Source organism: Typopeltis vanoorti, chromosome 18 (assembly GCF_054136105.1).
Source record: "Typopeltis vanoorti isolate ZY-2024b chromosome 18, IOZ_Tvanoo_1.0, whole genome shotgun sequence".
NCBI lineage: Eukaryota > Metazoa > Arthropoda > Arachnida > Uropygi > Thelyphonidae > Typopeltis > Typopeltis vanoorti.
The window spans coordinates 21,703,226-21,728,745 of NC_143566.1; the positions used below are offsets into that span (position 1 = coordinate 21,703,226).

Sequence of the window (25,520 nt, forward strand, 5' to 3'; positions counted from 1 at the left end):
ATCTCGTTGCCCTAATACGGCGCCTACTGCAATATGGCTGAACGAGAGCCCTTAATTAAGAGGAGCCGTGAGGCAGGCTGCCTCTATGCTACACCCTGTCGACGGTACTGGTCCGTTAACTACACTCTTAGTCGATTTCCAGAGATGATTTTATTTCTTTCTTCCCACACCACTAGTTACGGACTGAAAAATTTCTTCTGTATCGAACCTATAAAATTTCTTAGTAACTTGTCTCTATCTATCTCATTCTCTCCCCTTCTGCGACAATCAACGAAAATCTGTAATTCACAAATCTTCAATCTATTCATGGAATCCCCCTCCCCACAAATCACAGCAGCCAATGAGGTCTCACCATTACATGGCAAAAATTGTTTTACCAAATTTCATAAACATCATACCACAATGAGCTGATTCAAACTCCGATTAACATAGCCTGTTAATCGGAAAGCTAATACGAGATCAAACAAGGAACTTTTTTCCTCTCAATTCACAATGATCCTCCAATAAAAAAAAAAAGAAGTTTTACTTGTACAATACAATACACACGCAGACAACCAAGACGGCTATAACAGACGCGATAAATATTATATTTCATATATATTACCCAGATAGTTTGGAATTCTTACTATGTTCGAATGGTTTTGCCAAACTTACAACAACAATAAAAAATAATCCCATTGAAAATAAATTTGAAGCAGGCATATTTACATGTATAATAGGCATCAGTGACGCGCTCAGGATTTAATGTTAGGAGGGCGACTCAAGATTTAATCTTGGGGGGAGGACGAGTTGAGTAGACGAATTGAGAATAGACAATGCTTACGACCTATGACTGAGCATATGCAGTGATCGCCAATACATGATACCCGTGATCTCCTCTAACCCGGCTCGAGCAGACGAAGTAGCGCTCGGTCCGTCCGAGCATTACCTCGTTCGCCTTGCGTATATGTGATCGCTAATTCATATGTAGTCTAGAAATAGAAGACACGACACAACATAAATAAATAAATAATTAATTAATTAGGAAAAGATTTTTGGAAAATTTTCTAGTGTTTCTTTCCTTTTTCTTTTTTTGGGGGGGGGCCCTTCCCCCGGGTGTGCCACTGATAGGTATAATGATTCTAACTGTGATATAATCAGGCTATTTATAATACGCATATTTTTCATCATAAATTAGGTACGATGTACGCGTACATCTTAGCTAATTATATTTTACTAAATTTAATTATACTGTATTTAATTTTATAAATTTCCCCCAGAGAATGGGGGTTACATATCGCTGCATTGCTTCATATCGTTTCTAAGCGTATTTGATACTGCAGAGTGAAAGAAAACTGTGGTGGATCTACATATATTTCTATGGATTTCAGATAATGAATTTCAGTAAAATAGGTCGAGTCAGAGTCTAGGAATAAGCTGCGTACTCATGAAAAGGAGAACAAATTTAATACGTGCTTATTTTGGGAAACGCACTTAAAAAAAAAAAAAAGTGCCTACTACAGTGTTGTCCATGAAAACAGTGTGTGTGCGTGTGTGGATAGAGCATTTAAGATATTATTTCAAAATAATTTTTGAATTTTGTCTATTCTTGCTGGATCAAAGAATAAAGGCAGTACAATTTCGAGTTTTTTTTTTTTTTTTTTTCCAGTTAAGTATATCGATTTAGCATGTCCGAAAATTTATGACAAAATTAAAAAGAAAACTAAATTTTCTGGGGGGGGGTACTTTTTAATGACTTATATAAATCGTTTAAAGAAAAATCTGATTTAGAACTATAAGGAAAGCATATCATTAGTTGTTCTTCGAATATTCTATAAAAGTTTCTGAGAGAATTTTCGCGAAATGTCTGAAAGGAAAATCTCTAACTCAAATTTTTTCCCGCTTTCCCTCATAGAGAAAAGTGGTAAAATTACCACTCTAATCTGTTCATTTCACATTATTTATAAATCATTCATACAGCAAACGTTTTTTATGATATTCGCTATTTATATTATACAGTTTTGAAGTTCGATCTTTTTAATTCATTTTCATATTGTCTACCTATGAAGTTTCTCTTTCGGGAAGTGTTAAAAAAATGTATGCCCATTATTTTTACATTCTATTAAATCTACACTAGGATATATTATATAAGTTGGATCTATCAATGCTTAACCATGTTCTCGATGTCAAAAGAACAGAAGAAGCAACTATATCATCTCATTCCCAGAAAAGTTCGAAGGCAGGTTTCACCTTTCTATTGGTCTTTAAAAAAAAAAAGCATGGTTTATTTCTTATTTTTCTTTGTTTCAGAGTATCCTATACTCTAATCGTACCACAGAGTAACAGGCAATGAGGTTGACTATGTTGGATGCAGTAAAATTCGGACTTGTGATGAGTGGTAAAGCTGGTGAAAGTCTTGATCATTACGCAGAATGAATGCTCGCTTATACGTATACTTTTAGAACACATTCATACGCATTTCACTGATGTAACTCTAGTGATGTTATTTATTTCTGAAAAACTTGACACAAACTTGCTTTACAAGATTCTTGAAACTACAAAAACATTATAATTTGCCTTCAAACACTAATGTTGTACTTATTCTTTCACTTCGGGCACATTTAAAAAAAATGGATACCACACACAGCGGAAACTTTTCTAATCAAGTCCTAAGCGTCGTCTGCTTCTGTCACGACTGCAGCGCCTCCCACCCCCCCCCCCCCCCACCCCCCCCCCCCCCCACCCCCCCCCCCCCCCACCCCCCCCCCCCCCCACCCCCCCCCCCCCCCACCCCCCCCCCCCCCCACCCCCCCCCCCCCCCACCCCCCCCCCCCCCCACCCCCCCCCCCCCCCACCCCCCCCCCCCCCCACCCCCCCCCCCCCCCACCCCCCCCCCCCCCCACCCCCCCCCCCCCCCACCCCCCCCCCCCCCCACCCCCCCCCCCCCCCACCCCCCCCCCCCCCCACCCCCCCCCCCCCCCACCCCCCCCCCCCCCCACCCCCCCCCCCCCCCACCCCCCCCCCCCCCCACCCCCCCCCCCCCCCACCCCCCCCCCCCCCCACCCCCCCCCCCCCCCACCCCCCCCCCCCCCCACCCCCCCCCCCCCCCACCCCCCCCCCCCCCCACCCCCCCCCCCCCCCACCCCCCCCCCCCCCCACCCCCCCCCCCCCCCACCCCCCCCCCCCCCCACCCCCCCCCCCCCCCAACACAGCAAACAAGACCAAAGTATTTCCATCTTTATTTCATTTTATCATCTCAGCAGATATTCTTTTACTAGTCCCTACTATACCGAGAACAGCTACCCACCTGATGTCAATATTTACAGAGCGGAAATAGTAGCATAATACCCTTCCACTCCTATCTATACAGATTCAAACCAGATTTATCAGAGAAATGCTCTTCTATGACCAAATTGGAACTCTTGAAACCTGTAGTCGACCACTGTAAACGAAAAAAAAAAAAGAAAGAAAGATTCATTAGCCTTCTGAAACTACGGTTGCCTCACCTACTGCTATATGTACTAAGGAAGATGAATATTTCGATCTCATTCAGACATCAACCAACCACCATGCTTGCAATTGTCTCTTCATCGCAGTTAAAGCAAGAACATACAATTTTGCATGTTTTACCTTTTACACACAACACGATAACTGACGAGGCCACTACTTGAAGGCTTCAAGCAGAAAGTAAAAAGCAGTCTATCCCAAGAACAACGCCAACACAGCGAGGACATCCCACATCTTCATTCGACAATGGAATGAGTGGGATAAATTTCTGAATGTAGCAACAGCATCACCATCCACTTCATAATTTGGCAGTAACATCAGCCGAGAGTACTTGTACTAATTTGATTCTATCTGTACACAATAATGAACTAGTACCACGTAACAGACACTCAAAAATACTTTGTTCTGAACCTTTGCTTTCCTATTTTTCACACATGTGTTGAATGTTATGCAATCCTTCACATGTAAGTGTTTCATCTGATGTAAAGAAGTTTCTCAAAATTGCCTGTTGATCTTTTGTATATAAGAGTCATAGCAATCCTATCTGACTGTTATTACTTTAACATTTAAATAAAGCAAGATGCTGATACCAGTTTAAGTTAGTAATAGATAAACATTTAATGAATTTAATTATACTTCATTATTTGGATACTTACTGCATTTCCGATCTCCCAATAAATTTCTATTGTTAGAAATACCATTTTTGAAACTAAGATTCCGGAGCAGAGGAAAGCAGCATATGATTAGTAAGATACTAATATCAGTTTATTAATGATACACACACAGAAACAAACTCTTATGCTTTAAAAGGAAGTGCACATCTCAAAACTTCCTTTAGCGGAAGCGTATTTTCAAATAGCGGAACTGTTGTAAGAGGCATTTTGTGATGACATCCAGTGATGGTGCAATCTGGTCAGTTGGTTTTTCTTGGATGAGTTTCGAAACTTTGATTTTTCTTGGCGATTTCATAAACATAAAATTAACCAATAACGTAGGCAATCAATTTTAGCATCCAAATCTTTCATTGTGATGAGCATAGCACGAAAATATTTTCTTTGTACGAAAAGTAAAACTTCGCTTTTGGATCGTTCCAACGGACTTTCGTACCCACTACACTGGAGATTAAACTCAAGAAGATTTCTGCCAATGATTGCAATTTTTGTTACAGACGTGCAAACTATTATTGCTCTTAGCTTGATAAAGGAAGAGAATTCTCATACTGAGAAGTATAACTGAACAAATTTGAATAAAATGCAATTATAATGTAATGAACTACGTCAATAACGAAACAAATAAAGCAAAATTATATAATTTTTTTTCCACTTTTTTATGCGCTTTCTATCTATTCAATGAACTAAACGTCACAAGTACAGTATTTAAAAAAAAAAAAAAAAAAGAATAACCATATAATCTTTCTAATCAAGTGAAGACAAGCATTGTTCACATAACAAAGCAGAAGTTTCGATACTAAAACATGATTTAGTCTTTTTAACAAATGACCAAGCTATCAAATGAAATGAAAATAGTATCTTTCATTACGTGTGAAAGATGTTATTTCGTTACACAGCAACAAAAGATTCCACTATTTCTTACTGGATTTCGAATATTATTGGATTTTCACAGGAGGTAAGTGGAACAGATAACTACGAACTAGTATCTGATATCTATGCCAATACCGAGGCCACTGGTCATTGAAACTTCGATATTACGCGATGTCATTTGCCTTTGCTTGTAGAGGTTTTTTTGTGGTACATCACGCAGACAGCCAGAAAGAAGGACACATGTAATTAGCAGACGTAGTATACACTGGTATCGGTAATTCAAATCAAACCGAAGCTTTTTCTTGTTCAGAAAATGGAATTTTTAGAAATCTTTTTCTACTGTAATAATTAATTACGAATCCCAGGCGTTTCTTTCAAAAGGAACTAAACGGCCAGTTCACTGTCTCTAAAGAATACTTTTACCACCCTTAATTTTGGAAATGAAAAAAGGAGGCAAGCACTCTATCACTTGATAGCAGAACTGATCAGTTTCTCATAACCTCAAACCCCAAATAAAAGTGCAGATCACGGGTTTGAGATCGCAAGTCGCAGTCTCAAAATGAGTATTATTCTACATATACTGTTAACGTCACTTACGCAGCCTATATGCAAAATACTTGGTCACGTGCGTCATCACGTGTTCTGTTTAAGCATGTTGTTGGTCAGGAATCGTCAATAATGTTGATCACAATGGGAAAAACAAAGGATCTTTCCAAGTTCGATAAAGGGCTTATTGTGGGTATCCATCTGACTAGAGCCACGATTTTGAAAACAGCATGGCTGCCTGGTTTCTCAAAAGGTGAGATATTCCGGGTGTTTAATCTGTAGAAAATAACCCACACTGCTTGTCCATGGTCGTAAGACTGTCAGGAACGAGATCGCCGTCGTCTGAGAAGGCTTGTACGCACAAACAGAACTTCCTGTGTGCAACAATTGACCGAAGCATTTAGTGAAGGCTGTTCCCGACCCTTATCTCAGGGAATTGAAGAGGATCGATATTGGCAGCCTATAAGTAAAATGAAAGTTTCTAATTCAGTGGCGTATGTCCTTAAACACGAATTTCGATATAGGACGTAGCAGGGTTTTAGTTCCGCAAAATAAGCAAGGTAGCCAGCCAGAAGAACGTGCAGTTAACAGACAAATACAGTGATTTCATAGCCTTAATTTTCCTGGCGGTACCAAGCATGTTCATTTTCAGAAAAACGTGTAAATATATTTTGTATTCGCTATCACTGTTTATCACTTTATTATCAATGTCACTTGCTTTGCTTGGGGGAAAAAAAAAAAAGGCAAAAAAAAAATAGCGAAAATAGTGAAAAAAAAAAGGCAAAAAAAGTGTTAAGTTCTGCAGTCTTTTGTATGACACTTAATATTTTTAAAACTAAAAATATTAATAGATTTTTCCGGTTTCATCTTTCCAGTTATTCAATGATCATAACCATAAATAAACTGCTGGTAGGCATAGTCGATTTTGCTTATAATGCCAACATCGAGTGAAAGCATAGATTGTGTCAGTGGCGCACCCGGAGGGGGAGCAGGGGGACATGGCTCCCCAAAGAAAAAAGGAAAAAAAAAACTAGCAAATTTTCCAAAAATCTTTTCCGAATTCAAATTCATTATTTTAAAATTTATGCTGTGTCGTGTCTTCTATTTCTATACTACTTATGAATTAACGATCAGTGCAGATGCTCAGTCATAGATCGTATGCGATGCGTAGTCTCAAATCGTCTACTCAACTCCCCCCCCCCCCCCCCAAAAAAAAAAAAGATTAAATCCTGAGTGCACTACTGGATTGTGTATTTGTGATAGTGCAGGCTCGGAACCGAAAAAAAAAAAAAGTGTGATTTTTAGCCAACACGTTATCCTTCGAGGTCATTATAGTTTATTGTTTTACCTGTTAAACCTATTTCAGTCCTCTATGGTTTATCTGATTGTTGTATGCCGAGCAAGATGGGATTTGTTTCTATATACCTCCTTTGACGGAAGTTCCCAAAGAGAACGAAATACTTTTGATAAATAGCTTGAATTATGTGACCTATGAGATACTGTGAAAAGATCTTTGTTTATACGTGAATACTTTGTATTGTCCTTTGGCTTCACAAAGCTGATTGATTACCTATGAGAAACGTATGTTTCTGAAATATCATCAGTAGACCCCACCAGTTGAATTAGTATCGACTGAAGCCCAAGTATGTCTCTAAACATCTAAAATGACATCAACAAAGAAAAGGGGGGGGGGGGTTCATGTTCCTTAGTATTCAATGAAAAGTAATTACCACTTGGAATTCGTCCATCGGCAGAAAGTCCCATGAATCACTGAAGAGTGAGTATTAGGCAATCACCATTGTTTTTATCACGTGAGCGCGTGCACGTTTTTACTTTCTCTCTGGCTTGCGTAGTAACCGAAGGTGTCGTAATGTCCGGTAGACCCTGTTTCGGAAGGACCTGCCTACCATCACGTGACTTTGTTTGGCGCACGTGTGTCGGCGTCAATGAAAAACCTTTATAAAGCTGCTCCTATTGGCTACCCTTAATCATATCGTAACAGAAACCAAGTGTGCATTTTGTGTGTGCTCTCAGAGAAACTTTGGACAATCATTGAATCTCGTCAAGAGGTAAGTCCGTTACTTCATAGAAATTAATTAAAAAAATATTTTGTTTATGATAATAATTTATAAGAGAGGATTTAGGAATTTAATTGTGGCAATACATGTACTTCAGCATTTTACTCGCAGTGTATTCATTATTTTAGTGCCGAAAGTGTTATGTGTATTCATTATTTTAGTGCCGAAAGTGTTATGTGTATTCATTATTTTAGTGCCTATATCTGATATGGCAACTAAGGCCTTCTTCAATATACAATGGAAATAGTGAGAATTGGGCTATCTTTTGAAAAAATGAAATGAAGAGGGCATCGGGTTTCCGTATGCACTGTTTTTAGCATTTGAGTAAGCAATGCTATTTACTATATTAAAACAAACAAAAAATTGTAAATAAAAAAGTGATTATTTATTTTGCTTTTTACTCAACATTTTTTCGCTATTTATTTACTGTTTATGTAAATGCTAATGAGAATAAAAGTTGCTTTTTTGTCAGGACTGAATTATATGATTGAGGAGAAGATTGCGATAATGGTAAACATAGATCCGTTTATTGCTTAATTCAAACGGATAGATACGTTTTCAAACAACTGTTTTTAAATGCCATTTTAAACAGGCATTAAAAAAATAAAAAAATAGAATTTATAGTTTCTAGTACCTTTTTAATTTATCCATTTGTCAATTCCGTCATGAGCAGCAGTGAATGTAGAAATAGCAAGGCATACTCAAATTTTATTCGCCGATTAAGAAAAAATAAAAAAAGATTTGGCAACTTATTTTTAACTAATTTTCAATTTCCAAAATAATTTCACAACTTTGACTTTGTGATCTTAGTTATGCGAATGATTCCTTGATTGTTTTATTCTTAGTGGAAATGAATATGATTTCCGCTAAGAATCAAATATGTGATCTGAATGGATGGCATTGAAAAGAACTTCCTACTGCGTGCACTAAACAGCATATCATTCCATATCTAATCCGAAGTAAGGTAGTTGGTATGGAAGGGTCTGGCTGCGTGAAATTAGGATAATTTTTTTCGATTTTTATAATCGAACTCTAGAAAACAAAGGACAAATACTTGTGACCAAATAAAAATACAAACAAAATTCACGGTATATTCTGCACACGCACAACACAATAAAGACAAGTTCTGCCAATGAACTATGGTCCCACTGACTTCATTTTCATCTTCAGTAAGATAATGAAGTATGCAATATTGGTGAGGAGGTTTTCCCTAGTTCCACTAGTGGAAATCTCCTCACCAATGGACTGTTCCATGGACAGTTTAGTCGAAATTCATGCGCTCGCTTTTGACATTTCTTTTCCCTTTTCCAATCATTTGATTGGGTCTGGAATTCAGGCCTAACTCAGTAAACTATCATCCTGTGATCACACAATTTAAATGATAAATGTTACGGGAGATGGCCTCTGCCTTCACACTTTCTATAATACAGAATTTATCCAGAGCTATGTTCATTTGTTTTTCTCTTCCTCCTATACATCTCATCTTATCTCGCAGAGCTCAAACGCCATCCATATTTTTGCTGTTCGCGTCACACTCTGTTACCTCTTTATTTGATAAAGCTTGCAATGTTCAACCATCCGTGGCTTTAGGAAAACTAGTTTCTTAAACGCTGATCTCTATTTAAAGACAATAAACTTCAATGAACCTAAACACAATTTTATCTTTTCTATTTTTTTTTTTAAAACAGGATTTCTCCACCTGATCTTACCTTTCATGCTCAGTCCCGCAGAAGGTCGAATATTTCTGCCCGATTTGATTTTTTTTTTCAAAAAAATTAGCTCCTTTTACTTCGTACAGATGCTACCTTTGTACAAATCCTAAATTCCTCCTTCAAATTATACGGAATGTAACAAACCGTTCGGTTAAATTGTCATTCCTCTCTTATACACTCATGTTACTCTATTATATAAACTAGCTGTTTTTATCTTATGGTTTTTTATAAGTGCTTCTGTGAGTACTGTTCGACCGAAGTAGCATCCAATATCAGGCTTTATGAATGCTATTACCCTATGGGCTTGTCTCTAAATCCCTAAGAACACAAGCTGTAAATAGTCAACATTCAGAGTATGTCCAACTTTCTAAATACTGAACTGTTCTTCCTCCCTTTTTCTTTCATTCTCTTGGGTCTATTTTGAAGAAAAAATAAATAAAATAAAAATCTGCCACTTTCTTCCTCTTTTCGGCATATGACAACCTACGTCTGTTCAAATATAAATAAATAATAAATAAAATAAATACACGTCCTGGTAATTCTTCTCAACCTTTAATCACAAACAATACTAATCTGAACAAAAACCATAACTGATTATGAAGACAGATTGAGAATTTGTAGACAGCAGACTCTAGCAAACAGGAGGAAAGAGGAGTGATATGATTGAGTCTTACATACTCCTGAAAGAGTCATACAGGATTTCAGTAGATGGAATTCTTCATTTTATGGAGGGTGGGAAAAGGACAAAGGGCATCCTTGGAAGCTGAGAATACTCCTAAGAAGGGGATGAGGGCTAGATTTTTTTTCTCATTGGGTGGTGCGTGATTGGGATGGATTGCCGTTGGATTGGATGTTGTGAGTGCAAGCAATGTGAATGAATTCAAGAATAAGTATGATAGCTGGTGCGTAGTATGTGGCCTCCCTCGATGAGTCCCTGACTCCCTGAAGATGGAATTTTTTTACTCGTAATAGTAATAACAATATATTTCACTTTCATATCTTACTATACTTCATTCGGGTCTTATGCCATTTTCTAGGTATCTTCATTTTGAGCTCTAAAACACTTGAGCGGCTGAGCGGTATCATTACCGCTTTCACGCATTGGTTAAAAAAAAAATTAATCGTTAGTTTTTAATTAATAGTTTTTATTCTTCTTCGTGTCTGCGACTGATCATAGGCACGAGGAAGTATAAAAACTATTGTTCAAATTGTTCAAACTTGAGCAAGCTGTTCAAGATGTTCAAACTGCGCAGATGTTCAAATGAATAGTGCTTTTTTTTTTTTTTTGCAATAACTTCGTTTCACCTTCTGTTATTCGGAGACATTTCGGTCGAAGTTAACTAAGGCAAAAATTCAAGAAATAAAACAATTGTGGTGATACTACAATAAATTCGTCTTTCTCCGCGAATTCAATTGTCATTTAATGAACGTGAATTGTGAAATGACAACAGCTTTCTTTGACACACCCTGCTGTTTTCCGAGTCAGAAAAACATCCCTTAGTAATTAGAGTAGGTGAAAGCTCCCACGTAATCTTACAGACCACGTAACTTATTAAGCAGAGCGATGAACTTCCAGCTTCACAAAGTTGTGTAAGGCTACGAAGAAATCAAATTAATGTACATCGAAAAATAAGCAAGAAGTTATTTACATGAAAGCAAATATATCGAATACGAGTTTTTTTTTTCTTTTTTTGAAATAAAATAAATTACATTTCATTATTAGCTATTTATACATTTACTTCTGTTAGGCGATCAGAATGTGCCGATCAGTATTTCTCGACGCAAGGACATATTGGGTTTCATACCAGGTTTGAAATCTAGGCGGAAGGGGGGGGGGGTGAAACTATTACCATTCAAATCGTATTAGATGAAAATAAAAAAAAAAAACATGGGTCCGTGAAATAAAATACGACTGAATGCTGCACATGGATAAAACAATTTTTCCACATTTTTTAATGCATTTATTTATTTGACTAAACATACACACGTAACCACAGTAATAAGATTTTTTTAATGAGTAAATATTTCGTCCTAAGTATCATAGGACATCTTCAGTACAGTTAATTCAAACAATATTAGGAATCACATACAGTTAGGGCGCATGTTTACAATGGAATCCCTCTTTGCGTGTAGCAGCGTGCTCGGGTTACATTAAAATGAGATAACATATATAAAATTATTTTACACAATTTAGGTACACAATACACAATTCCCAGACTTTAGGGATAGTAAGAACGTCATTAAAGTCTGGGAAATTGTCATCCTAAATATATGTTATCTCATATATATTATCTCATATAATTTTATATATGTTATCTCATTTTAATGTAACCTTTTTTTTCTTTATTATCTCCCAGATATACTGTATTTTAATTTACTTCTATAATACGCTACTGCACGCATAGAGGGATTCCATTGTAAGCATGCGCCCTAACTGGATGTGATTCCTAGTATTGTTTGAATTAACTATAGTGACGATGTCCTATGATACTTAGGACGAAATATTTACTTATTAAAAAAACTTATTACTGTGGTTACGTGTGTATGTTTAGTCATGAATACCCCATTTCATTATACAGCAAATTTATTTATTTTATCTATTTATTTTATTTATTTATTTTCTCATGTTTAAAATTTATATTTTAGCAGAGCATTAGTTTTATGTATTTTTTCCATAATCTATATTTATTTATCATTATTTATTTATTAAAATATTTATCTATTAATAAATCATTAAGTTAAACAATGTGAAACATTTCTCGATCCGTCTATAAAAAAGGGAGAAGTAAATTAATGGGTTTGAAAACATTGGTGCGCACCATTTTCGACTATTTAAGAACAATCGCTGCAACCAAAGTTAGTAGTCGCCGTTTTTTATTGCAAAGACCAACAGATTCAGTTTATCATTTAACAATAATAAATATATTCCTGAATCTACATCAAAATTTTAAATGTTCATGGGAAATCAATAAAAATCCTCGGATTTTGCAACTTACTACATCAATGGAAAATTCTCCAGATTTCAAGTTCAAGCACTTATTTCAGAAAGATTTGACTGTGTAAGTCCATTTTAACTCCTTAACAGGAAATAGAAGAAAATGGGGTGGGGGAAGGGAATGAGATCCAGTTATCTATTCATCACTAACCCTTTTGACAGTCAGTACTGCGATTACTAGTTCAGGCATTTCTTCACTTCCTCTCAGTCAATACCGTAAGCAGTGTATGCCCTGTTGAGTTACGTCATCGTCAATTGAAAAGACACGATTGTATCATCACTTGTTAATAGCAGGTGAAGTAAAACGGAAGCTTAGCCTCTAAGGACACTGTTACAGAAAAAGCGTATTCCCTCTACTCACACACACACACCAACTTTTGAATTTCATTAGATCTCTGCATATACTCGAGGCAGATGAGAGGAAGTTCGGACCTAAGATGTAGCAACTTTTTCTTTTTTTTGGGGGGGGGTTACAACCTGGGTACACTCGTGCTTCGAGACTGGCGATTGAGGGCAGTCCTACGTAAATAATAATACTCCCTTAGCTCTCCCTCTCTTGCATATATTGCCACATATGTTGTTGCTAAGTAACAAAACAAAGTTTGCCTTTTAACTCTTAACTTTTTCGAAAGAGGTCAAAAGCATATGAACTTAAACCTTCCGTGTCAGTTGTCCAGGTTTCGCACTACTTAAAAGCTCTACGCGTGTAAAGATTCACGGAAAATCAATGCTCTACTCAAGATTCCTTTTAATGGCTTCACTGGTCGCACAGCTGTTTTTCGAATTTTAATTCTCATCAGACACCAGACATCAAACCCCCTCCCAACGAAAAAAGAAAAAAAAAAAACCTTAAAGTTTAAAGTCTCAGGAAAGACTTCTTGCTTATTTCGCTCTGTAAATAATGATATGTGGAAATGGTAAAAACTATATTTACTTTGACCACATATTACTGCGTTAAATGGAGATATCTTTATGCTGTTGTTTTTTTTTAATACACAAAAAGTGACTATTTTGCTGCGATTTTGGTGCAATAAACGTCGACTAATATGTGATTTCTAAATTAATACTGGTCAACTAGCAGCCGGATAGTACGTACAGACATCAAATCCTACACATGGCCGTTTGTTTGCATTACTCTACAAATCAAACGGAAATTTTGCTATGAGGACTACTAACTTGAGTTTCAGAATGCAAATATCAACTGACGTGAAAACGGGATAGCAAAACCTCAACCGTCTTTGGTATAACTGCCAATTTTAACTACTGAGATATTCTTCCGTTACAGTTGAAATAGCACGCCCCTTGGTCAAAAAGACCAGGTTTCGAATTAGATTGCGAGAACAGAATGTTCTCGCAATCTAATTCGAAACTTCAGTTTCATTTTCTCCTCTCTTCAGTTTCATTTTCCTCGTTTTATCTGCTTTTAAATTTCTATTTTGTGGCAAAATGCATATGCTGTTTTTTTAACCCAGCCGTAACGGACTTCAACTGGATTTTCTAGAGTTATTATTAAAGAAAAGTGATTTAAAAATGAAATTATCAACGATGACCGTACTGCATATGAAAAAGTGGGGGGGGGGGGAATAAGCGATTGTTTTCTACTTTTAAGTTTTTAAAAGTTAATCTTCGTCAAAATTATACAAAATCAAGAATGTGAAAGAATTTTTTGACAGTTTTGATCTCATTCGATTCGATGGTGCAGATCAAAATGATCTGCACCCTCTTTACCAACCGTCACCCCACGTCCCAAAATTGTGAATTTGTTAGTGAAAATGTTAATCTTTTTCAACTGGATTACGTATGCGTTTATCCAGAATGCTGCAAGACAATGATTTCCAAATAATTTAATTCTGTTAAAAGATTTCGGTGCATCCAAATAGAAATCGTAACAAATCCCGACACAAATTTCTCAAGAAAGGGGCATTTATTATGAAATTTGCTCAACTGCACCGGGTACGTTTTACATTTTAAACCTACAATTATGAGGGACAAAATATTTAGGTATAATTTATTGGAAGATAATTGGCACAAATAATCGTTTTTGTTTAATAGCTGAGGTGAGGAATACAACCTACGATTTGTTTACTACTTATTTATGCAAAACATGAAAGAGTTTATCCGAAAGCAAAAGAGGAAAACTGTGGATTCCCTATTTGGAAAGAACAGCAAGGGCGTTATGTACAACTGGGTTGTGGCCTAATGACAGTGTCTTTAAACTACCTGTGGTAGTAGGCTCACGTGTGTTGGCGGGGCAGACAAGCAACCTGGATGTTAACAAGGTCATATTTTTCTTTTTTTTTTTATTTGATTCAACAGGAAGCGCACGCATTCAGCAAGAAATGCATCAATATGTCATTTCGACAGATGAAGTTCGCAGATTACATTTAAACTACCCATAAATATATATTGGGGGATTCACCTCTTATTCAAAACGGCCGGTATACGGTGTTGTCCACCCTTCCTCCTTGCTGAATAACAGTTTTGGGGCTCGTCAAAAGGAAGTGCAATGTAGACATTTTAATAATGAATATGTTTAAAGAGCAAAGAGTGCGAAACCTAAAAAAGGCAAGGCAAAAACATTAAATTCTTTAAATTATGCTTCGAAAATGATATAATACTTAGAGAACTCATAGGGAAATGCGGAGCATCACGTGTTATCCTTTTCAGAAACTGAGGCTTGTCAGCAAATGACTATAAGCCTTTCCAAAAGCTGATTTGAATAAAAAGAATATATTAGATGATTATGGCAATAAAAATCTCAGGATCTTGCACACTCTCATCACGGTTGGCACAAGACACTACCTGTATTGGAAGTAACCGAAGATAACACATTGGACATACAACGTTAAAATTTCTAAGCCTTCTTCAGTATTAGTTACCAGCTTTAGAATGGCGAAATTGAACCTTGATTATAGTCTAGTCTTTTCTATCACCCTCTGCTGTGCGATTATTTGAGGAAGTGCTGCAAAAACACATCAAAACAAAATCCTGAAACATCAACAATCCACAACAGCTGCGTGTACACTAACTTGGTTCCGCTTCCTATCTAAACCACCTACGACACACACATCATTAAATAACCTTTCTCTCTCTCTCTCTCTCTCTCTCTCTCTCTCTCTCTCTCTCTCTCTCTCTCTCTCACACACACACACACAAATTTCTACGTCTACGACACAAGGGGAAAAGACTGTAGTCCACTTGAAATACCACAGATCTATGGAACTGATGGACAAAAACCTGCCATGCGCTGTACAATGGAAGGGAAAGAAATGGAATATACTTAATAATTTCACTCGTTTAAAAGAAATAAATCTTCATGTCACTTAACCTCTGATGTGATATATTCTCCATAATCACATAGCAAGTTATACATAAAGCGGTATAGCTAAATTATTCCTGCATTTACTGTAATGTCATGCTCCGGGAAATAGCGCATTTGTCTTTAATGCACAACACTAAATTTGCATACCATATAAGGTGCTCTCTGCACAGTCAGAACACTTATTGACTCATCAAATTCTCTCCTTTCAAATTTTTTTGGTTGATATCAATGATAGTTTAAAAACATTCTCCTTCTCAATTACAAAACAGTACATAGCTGTATCATATCATATTAAGCAATAATCAGAAATAATTACATAAAGTGAAAAAAAATAGTGAAGAACAGAATTTCCACCCATTACATAGCTGAACTATTCGATAACAACAAAGCGAAGCGAATGCATAGACAAAACCAATAATTGATTAATTATCGTGTGATGGATGATACAGCGGCCGTGGGTCCCCTTTACGGGAATGTACGGCACCATCTCAGGATCCCCTAGCTGACGAATCAGGCCTATGGCTGGGTCAGTATTCCTGACTATAATCCGTGTGTGTTCACGGGAGCGGTTTGCCTGCTTGTGGGATGAAAAATCCCAGATAAACTGGCGGAAAAAAACCCTGCTGTCCACGCCCAAAATCTGCTATGGCTGAGGAAGATCCTTAAGCTTCTCACGTCGTTGACGGGAATCGAACCTAGGATACTCCTTCCCCAGGCTATGAAGCGCAAAGCCACTAGGCTAACCGCACGGACACAGAACCATTAGAAGGTTCTTCAGAAAAAGAGAGGCATTTTCAGTCAGCTAAACGTTATTGTTTTACAAAATGATTAATATTTTATATAGTAGCAAATTTATAATATGATCAGTTTAATGAATCGATTACACATCTTTTTCATTAAAAGTTTAACTTTACCCACCGACTCTAAGAAACACAACCCTTCTTAGTATTAAATAAAACAAAAGAAGGCATTTGAAACAATATCTGTATTAGAACAATGGAAAAACTGAATGATACAAATATGAAAATTATGCAGTTGTCTTCTCTTAACATGCATACAAAGCAAGTAAAATGCAATATTTCTTTTATTTTCTATATACAGTACTTTGAATGCTCTAAGTTTTAAAAATGTTCACTAAAAGAATCTCTTTTTAGAAATTTGATTCGAGTTGAAGAAGAAGAAAGTAACCGAAAAAATATAGATGTAATACAGACTGTATTGATTGGACAAAGTATTCAGTCCAGTACTAAATCTGGTATCATATCAAATACTCCCCACAATTAAAAGTAGCAGCTACATTTACAGAGAAGTAGACTGAACCAGATGCTATAAGCTACTTTAATCACAAAAGTACCACAGCTGTAAAAATGCCTCTGGTTTTAATAGACAAGGTTGTCCCATTTTCATTATACGCGTATCCGGGAAGTTCAGCATAATAGAATTCTTTTCAATAAAATACTAGAAAAAAAACTAAATACTAAGGAAGCAGGAAGTAAGTTATAGTCAAAAAGTAGCTATTTTACTGATATTTTAAATTAATTTTAATAATTAATGGTAGTGTTGTTGCTACTCTTATAGTACTGCTCGAAATTCCGAGAAATTGCATTCCAAATTTGGCAGCAAATGGTTCAATGGCGTGGCCTGTCGAAGTGTCTTCTGTGAAAAGAGGATCCCTGTAAGGGACCCTCCCTTCATTTTAGTCCAATTAAGCTGAATTTCAAAGGAGGCATTCAGTAACGCAGGAAATAAGCATATTCCAAAGTTGATCTAAATCAGAAAGAAGCGACTTGGAGAGATGTTTGCGCAAGAAGTGGCCCCAATAACCCTTCCTCCACCCACCCACACACACATCATTTTAGTCCGAATGGGCTGAGTTTCAAAGAAGTCCTTAAGTCATGTCAGAAATGTTTGGTCAAAAGCGGTGGTTGAACAATGCGACCTGTTAGCAAAGGACACAACTTCTCCTTTTCGTTATTTATTTAGTGCCCTACTTTTTAATAATTGGATTTAATGCTTAAAATAGAGTAAAACGTGTTTGGTTGACCACTGCTGTAGATTAAAAACAAAAACAATCGATGTTCTAATTATAATTGAATTTTTATTTGTTTAAATTACCTAATTATTATTTGAAATAGTCACCTAGTAGGTGTGATACAAGGAAAAAATCGCTGATTATAAAAAAGATATTATCGGGATAATAACAGTTTCTGTTTATGCTGGTCTGAGATCGGTTTTCAGTCGTGTTCATACCCACGGACAATATCGAGTAATATTCGATCCTAACTCAGCAATTTATGCACTTCAGATAATGTCAAGGAATGAGTTTGTTATGCGCTGTACAAAACGAATGATTCCGAAACCATAGTTAATCTTATCAACAAAGTGAATAAGAAGTTTATTCAAATAAACGCAAAGTGCATAACACACACACACACACACACACACACACACACACACACGCACGCAAAAAAAAAATTACTGGATTACCACAGAAGGCTTCTAACCACTTATTCGCATAGACAGAATTCACAAGAAGATTTAGATATTAACCAGCACGATTACTTTGATCATTAACACCAACCAGACAACACTGTACATGGAGTCTTGCAATCTGGTTTCTCTTCGCTATTTCTAGCTAATTATCTGATCAGGCAGATAGAGGCTACAGCTTGGCAAGCAATCGCAAAGAGGAGAGCTAAATAGTATAGTATATAGCTGCTCCACATGACATCACTATGCTAAAAATACTACGTAAATTTGACTGTGAAACAAAAACCAATTTTTACACAATATTAGCAAATTTTTAAATGTACATCGTCCTGTGAACATTTTCTACATTAACTAAAACTCAATAAAGACTGGATAATCTCTCATATTTGGGGAGTAAAAATTTCTTTGTTATCACTTATTAATGCGATTTTTTTAACTTACTCGAATTGTTACGCAATTTGATAATATTTAGTCGAAATTGCTTTCATGATGATAGAGATTTTTTTAACTCAATGTGTTTTTGTTATCTGATAAATTAATTGCACACACACAAATTTCATCATCAATATACTTTTAAAACTAACTATAGTACTACACCATTCTGTTCACTGGAAGAAAAAATGTTTGGAAAACCACTCAGCTTTCAAACACGAAACGTGAAAACGCTGTAAGAAACTGATTTGTTTTTAGATTCTAGAACTTTTATGTCAAAGAGTACGGGAGTTGATTGAGGGTTAGATAGTCCAGTAGTGCTGCACTAGAGACCAAATATGGAACTCTTTTCAAATCCACTTCAGACCACCAATATTAGGGTGATGGTTTCTCAATGGACAAAGTAATTCGTCTACCACTTAATGGCATTCAAAAAACATCCACGTCCACGGCGGAATGATTCGATCCCATAGGCTGGTGGTTAGAAATCGGTACGTTAACTCTGCCAACTAGGTGGTTAGATTGAAACACGAGCTAGAATCGTCCTGATTTTACGGCAGCTCTTTCAAAAAATTTCTTAAATTATGATTTAGGATAAATATTAAAGGAGGGGAGAGTTCCTATATGCAGGCATTTTTGAAGCTGTTCTACCTTTTCTCTAGGAGGTATGTGACAATTGAGATTTCCTAATCACAATATCTTTGTGAATTTAACTTTTTTTGTGAATTTATTATATGTGGGCTGAGGATTAACCAGAAAACTTTGTTATGAAAACCAAACATGGTTATGTTATCGCGTTCAAAATAGAAAAGGGTTTCACAAATATCCATATGGCACAGCGTGATTCCAACCCACGATTTGTTTAGTAAAGAGGCTAGGCCACCTAACACGAGATGAGGCAGTATGTTGATTCACTCGAATATCTGCTAAACGGCTGAGTTAAGAATTTCTGTTCTATACTCGTATGAAGATACAGTTTTTCTTTAAGGATTTGCTGTTCCTCTAATAAAGTTCAAATAATTACTTTCCTTAAGTTATAAAAATAGCCATGGCAGGAGATAAAAGATACTGTGTGCATGCCGAGATAAATCAATCAGGAATTATTTATTTGTACAGCAGGCACCAGCCGTCCGAAAAACTTGTCTGGGATGTTGCCAAAATATTCCACACTTTGAATACTTTGGAGGTCAGAGAAAAACTCTCAACTAGCAATGAATATAAAAGGACAGAATAAAGAGACCCCTTAGTAAATGAAAAACTGTACAGGGAATGTAGGCTATCGAGGTTTTTGAATCAAATTAAATCATTAATACAGAGATCCCCCATCAGTTAAATATTAAAAGCACTTTGCTGTTATTGGCAGAACCGTGTTGATGTGCATGTTCTAATTCCTCCAATTAAATGTTGAAGTTTTGCTTCTATTAAGCAGCACCTTAAAAAAAATTTGGACATATTCAACTATAAGGTTTTCAGAGGAAAACATGAACAGTCCAATCTTTTTGCTGTACAGTTCATTTTTCTTGTACCATTCCCTAATAATAAAATATAAATCTAGTCCTTACTTTTGCTGTTTTATTTCATTTGTACTAAACAGTACTGGATATAAAGGCAACTGAAAATATTTCAGTTTTTTTCTAATGAAAGAGTTAAGTAGGAGAGCTCAGATATTCGAGATGTAAAGTGAGAAATTCAAATAAAATATGTATGATGACAAGGTAACTTTTACAAAAAGGAAATACAGACAACAGTCATAAAAGATAGTTGGTTAGAAATTTAAATGAAATAGAGGTGCTGGAAATGAGAGCAGCATAAATTTGAGAGCGTCATTGATAGCGAATTTCGAAATAAATGCAAACATACCTGACATTCCTTGTAATCCATCCGTGCATCAATTGGGTGTGTCGATCGCTTGAAGGTTTCTAAGTAGGTGATTTCTAGCATGGATAGAAACGGAAATAAACTTGACTGAGCAAGCAGATATCTTAACTCAGAAGCGAATGTAATAAAGGAAGTTGGAAAAGGAAAAAAAAAAGCTCTAATTATGGTTCAAGGTTATCCGATCTTGAAAAAAGGATGTTTATATTGGTTTTAATTCTCTACTTTAAAACTGCACTAACCATATAACGAAATTCACAAAGGTGCACTTCGTTTAATTGAATACATACTGTAAGCTGTATTGTAATGTAAGATATTTCCATTTAGAAAACAGTATGTATTTTATAGCAGGAAACGAAAACTTAAGTAACACGATAGGAAGAAATATGGCGCTCTTTTGTTAGAAAGACCTAGGTTTGAATCCGGTCGAGGAAGCAAGACGCATTTATAAGGGCTCTTCAAACGAAGGTGACTTAGCTAGACTCTTTTAACTGAAGTAGTGAGGATCTTCCTCCCTGAAACTCAAGGTTTTGCTCCTGCAAAACAGACAAATCGAGCGAAGAGTAGAACGCAATTAGCCGACATGATATGCCCCTCATGACAGTTGCTTTGGTGTCAAGATAAATAATACCTGCCATACAGAAGAATTTGACAACCGAGTAATATTTAAAACGCTTTTAGATTACTATAATAAAATGCATCTGTTATATATGCACAACTCTGTTGGAATTATAAAACAAATACGATTAAAATGGTATAAGCAAACCTCAAACAATACTCCACATCAACTGTTAAAACGTATCAAATTTTCAAAATGTAAAGGGAAACCGATCTTTGCAACGTTATAGAAATAAAAGTTCTCAGAAAGGAAAGAAATGTGGCCCTCTTCATAGAACATACTGCAGTGCAGCTCTATTAGTGTGCGTAACTTGCACTGGACCTTAGTGAAAGAGAACAAGTTTGTATTATCCTTCCACCAGCAAGGAAAATAAACATTTTGGGAGTTTATTCCCGAAGGGAAGACTACCATAACAAAGGGAGAGAGATCTCTCATGTTATGTATTTGTTTCCAAGGTTTATTTATTGTAGTACAGTTCACTTGATATAATGTGACCTCACGTACTTTATGATGGATTCGTTCAAAACATTGCCGTATTAGAATAAAGACTGTTGAAATGATAATAACGGATAATGGGAAAATGTTTGGGTGATCAGAGTAAGTCAGCTTAATTTCCGACGCAGATGAAGTGGCCATAATTATGATGACCTAACTTACATTGGGGGTTATTGTGAAATGCACGTCATTCGTTTGACTCATTCACAAGTACTGACTGAATTCCGTTCCCACCATCTGAAACCAAATTCTTGTGGGGAAAAGATAAAAATGAAGGTTAAAATTAATGACGATCCATTAAAAGGATTCGATTTCCATCTGTCAAAAGGCAAGTAACGTGCACAGGCTCTACTTTGAGAAAGTCAATGGCGCCAAAGGCCCACCTTATCTGCAGAGCACGCTTCCTTAGTTGGTACAACACATCACTTCCTAGTAAGTAACGTTAAGTGCTCTGGCATCAGAAATAGGAGGGTGGTGGTGAGTTGTATTGATGGCTGTTGTGACGCCACTCTTCATTTCACAGCTGCTTCCCAATTATTCTGGTGGAACAGTTGACAGACATTCCACAGTCGCCGAATTAGTTCTATTCATAATACAGCACACGTACATTAAACTAAAGTAGTGAAACAATTATTTTAAATTTGTTTAAAAATAATAAAAAAAGCAAGAATCTTTTGAACAGCTAGGGTGACTTATCGAGAAGTTTTTGATAGATTCCCCTCCCCCCTTCGGGAGTTACTTTTTTGGTAAGATTCTAAGCTAAATGTTGGTTAGTCTAAGGTGCATTAGCGTGGCATTACTAAATGTCCTGATTACATTCAAAATTCCATTAAAACGGGATTTCTTCTCACGAACAAAGCGCATATTTCACCAGGAAATCGTCAAAGGACAGACACCAGTGGCGTTGCGTGCCCATTTAAGTTGGGTGTGCTGTCGTGGCTTATGCAACCTGCGCTACAAAATTCACGTCAATTTGATCGTATGGTTGCATTTTTATTTATGTATGAAAGGTTTAAGAGTGTATAGCACATCAGCGCTCTTCTTAATTGGTCTAATGCAATTAATTTGTAGGAAAACTTTGAATACTTTAATTTATCAATTAATTGTAACCAAATCTGCTAAGAGTGGGGGGACAATGTGTTTGTTTTAAGATACTGTGTTAGGCAATTATCCACAGTTTCTCTTAATCTTCCATCGCATAACTTTTCTATGCAATTAAATCAATCGGGTTTTCGAGAGTTCTGCCACCGGCTAACTCACCATGACTTGAACAGCATATTTTCAGCAGTGATAAATATACAAGTGGGCATAAAGAAACCCTTGTTTACGATTCCGCGCCTAACTAGTGACAACAATAGTAAGGAAATGATCTGAGATCAGGAGTTTGCATCCTTGTACATCCTGATCCTAGAATCGCGTTTGGTTTATGTGCTGTGAACAGTTTATTTATTGCCATTATAACATAGTGTTCTGGGATCACATTTCTTTATTTTGTCACTAGAATTCCCAAATTTCATAATCTCTGTCCAACCAGAACGAACTTATTACTTTGTATAACTTCAAATCGTATTACCAGCTGGTGCTGCACTGTAAATCTTCCACCAGCTTCGAGAATATAATTTAAAAACTTGAAATCACGGACACTGAAAACAGACGTTCGTCGACTATGTTTCACGGTATATGTTTAAAATGCCTGTTGCAAATACATGTAGATATATTTCATTAGCCGGGGTGAGACCATCACTCTGCTCATTGGAAGCCTGAAGTGTCATAAAAATTGTCATAAAATCTCGGCGTCTTTCTTAGTGAGATCTATAACTGCATAACTTATGATTAGTCTGTAAGATGACAATGCAATTTGGCTTTACTCCGTGGGAAAAACTGTTCTTCATAATAAATGATAATTCCAGCTCATAAAAATATACAAACTATAGCACACTACTATTGTGGATGAAGCGAAGTCGGAAGACCGAATATGGTCTTTTACAGCCACTCTGTTGACCGGGTGGTTATGTACCCGCGCTCCAAACCAACAGGCTGCAGGTTCAAATCTCGCCGTGGATGTTAGTAAATGTCTTTATGTAGGAGATGAATTTCACTGCCCGGTGTGAAACCACCTCCCCTGGATACCTGAAGTGGTTTGAAAAAGATTCATGTTTAGTATAAATGGGTTTCAGGATTATGTAAAAAACATTAAAAAAAAAAACCTTTTATTCCATACATGATACTAATGTGTTACAGTTTACAACTTTTCGTGGGTAGGAGTTACATAAAAAAAACAAAAAACGTTCAGAATGTGCGGTGTAAATATCCTTATTATTATTATTATTATTATTATTATTATTATTATGAAAGTTCTTACATTCAGAGGCGCAGTATATTTAGTTCAAGGAATTAGGAAACTTATCCATGCTCAAGTCATAATTGTTTTTCCAGTTTCTGTCGACTCGAATCTTGTTCGCAGACAATTTTTTCCCGACTTCCGTTTCACCTAATGGCTACATTCTAGATGAAGATTTTGTGGGGGAAGAGGGAGGAGAGGAGAGAATATATCATATCTATTGTCAATTGCGTGCATTCTAATAGAGTACCTGTTAGGCGAAAGGGAAAAACCAAAGTTTTTGAGAAACTATCTTGCTCTTCGATCATAGGTTTATAAAGTTACTCTTGTTTGGCTGAGGCCTTTTCATTAAGACGTAGGTGACATGCATTCTCCAACTATGAAGGTTTCACGAGTATCTGGTACTAGACGATAAAGCATATATCAAATTAACAACATATTCAGCGATATACCAACAACAAATTCAACGAGAATTAATGACAAAAGAATATCAGCTCAGAGTCGTAATATTAATTTACAATATTAGCAAGAGTACGCATAGAATCCCCTATGGGAGGCTGCTGAATCAATCTCATAACTTCATGTACTTTCGTGTTTTGCAAGGAAAAAAACCTACACAATTTCCTGCAACTACCAAGGGGAAAGTAATGGACTGGAATTCGTCGTAAATCTTTTTTTTTTCTAGAGGCCGTCAATAAAACACCAAGAATGTGTAATGAGGTAATAAAACCATAGTTCAATAGGTGTTCGGAAACATAAAAATGTCTCCAGAGACTGTGAAGGCCGAAGTTCTGCCAAGCACATACAAAACTGATTTTAATTGGGCTGATTTAATTAACGTTAGTCAGTTTACGTCGCAATGCTGCACAAAAACATGCAACAGCTGTTCCCAGAAATGCACTCTGCAATTCTTTAAAGTTACCTTGAGAATGAAATATCATAATATCACTAATAGAGTGAGACGAAGAATGGAAGGAGTTGCAACAAATCGAATGTTTACGTGGTAAATATATAAGATCGTCCTTCACAGCCACGTGTTATTTGAATTCGGAGAAACAACTTTTCTTTTTCCAGTGGAAAAAATGCAACATATTTATTCGCTTCTTCTGCTTATTCTGGTCGGAGTCTGTACATTACACAGAACCATCTTCCTTTTATGTTCTTGTATATTAGCAAGTGATTGGTTTATGCTTTACAGTATTAGCATTTTTTAAAAATAAGTATCGTACATAAAAAAGTGGGCTTGATGGGCCCAGTGGTTTGCGCATCTGCTCTCCTACCAATTAGCCATGGGTCCTTGGGCTTGGATATTTGTGTTTGTCTTACTGAGCGACTACTTCTTCTTCTAGCAGACTTCACTCTCAAAATATCTGTGGTACGAGAGAGTGATTATATGAAGTCCAATAAGAGACGCCGAATGTGAAAAACTAACTATCAGGTAAAAAGAAAATGTCAGGTTTATCGGCATGCATAGTTCTTAAAAGCAGTCCTATCGCATAAAAAAATAATCAAGAAAAAGTAAACAGCGTGTACCAATCCACAGGTTTAAAAAATGCTACGAAGTTAACACAGTATCATTACAATTATA

General features: G+C 36.5%; 1 protein-coding gene across 1 annotated transcript in view; it reads left to right on the forward strand.

The window, feature by feature from the left end:
* The first annotated feature begins 7,584 nt into the window (after positions 1–7,584).
* The window catches only part of LOC150096533 (hemocyte protein-glutamine gamma-glutamyltransferase-like), a 56,633-nt gene continuing 38,697 nt past the window's right edge, over positions 7,585–25,520 (forward strand). The window contains exon 1 of the mRNA XM_090408211.1: positions 7,585–7,642. The gene's annotated coding sequence lies outside the window, so the exon portion shown is untranslated. The remainder of the gene's footprint in view (positions 7,643–25,520) is intronic.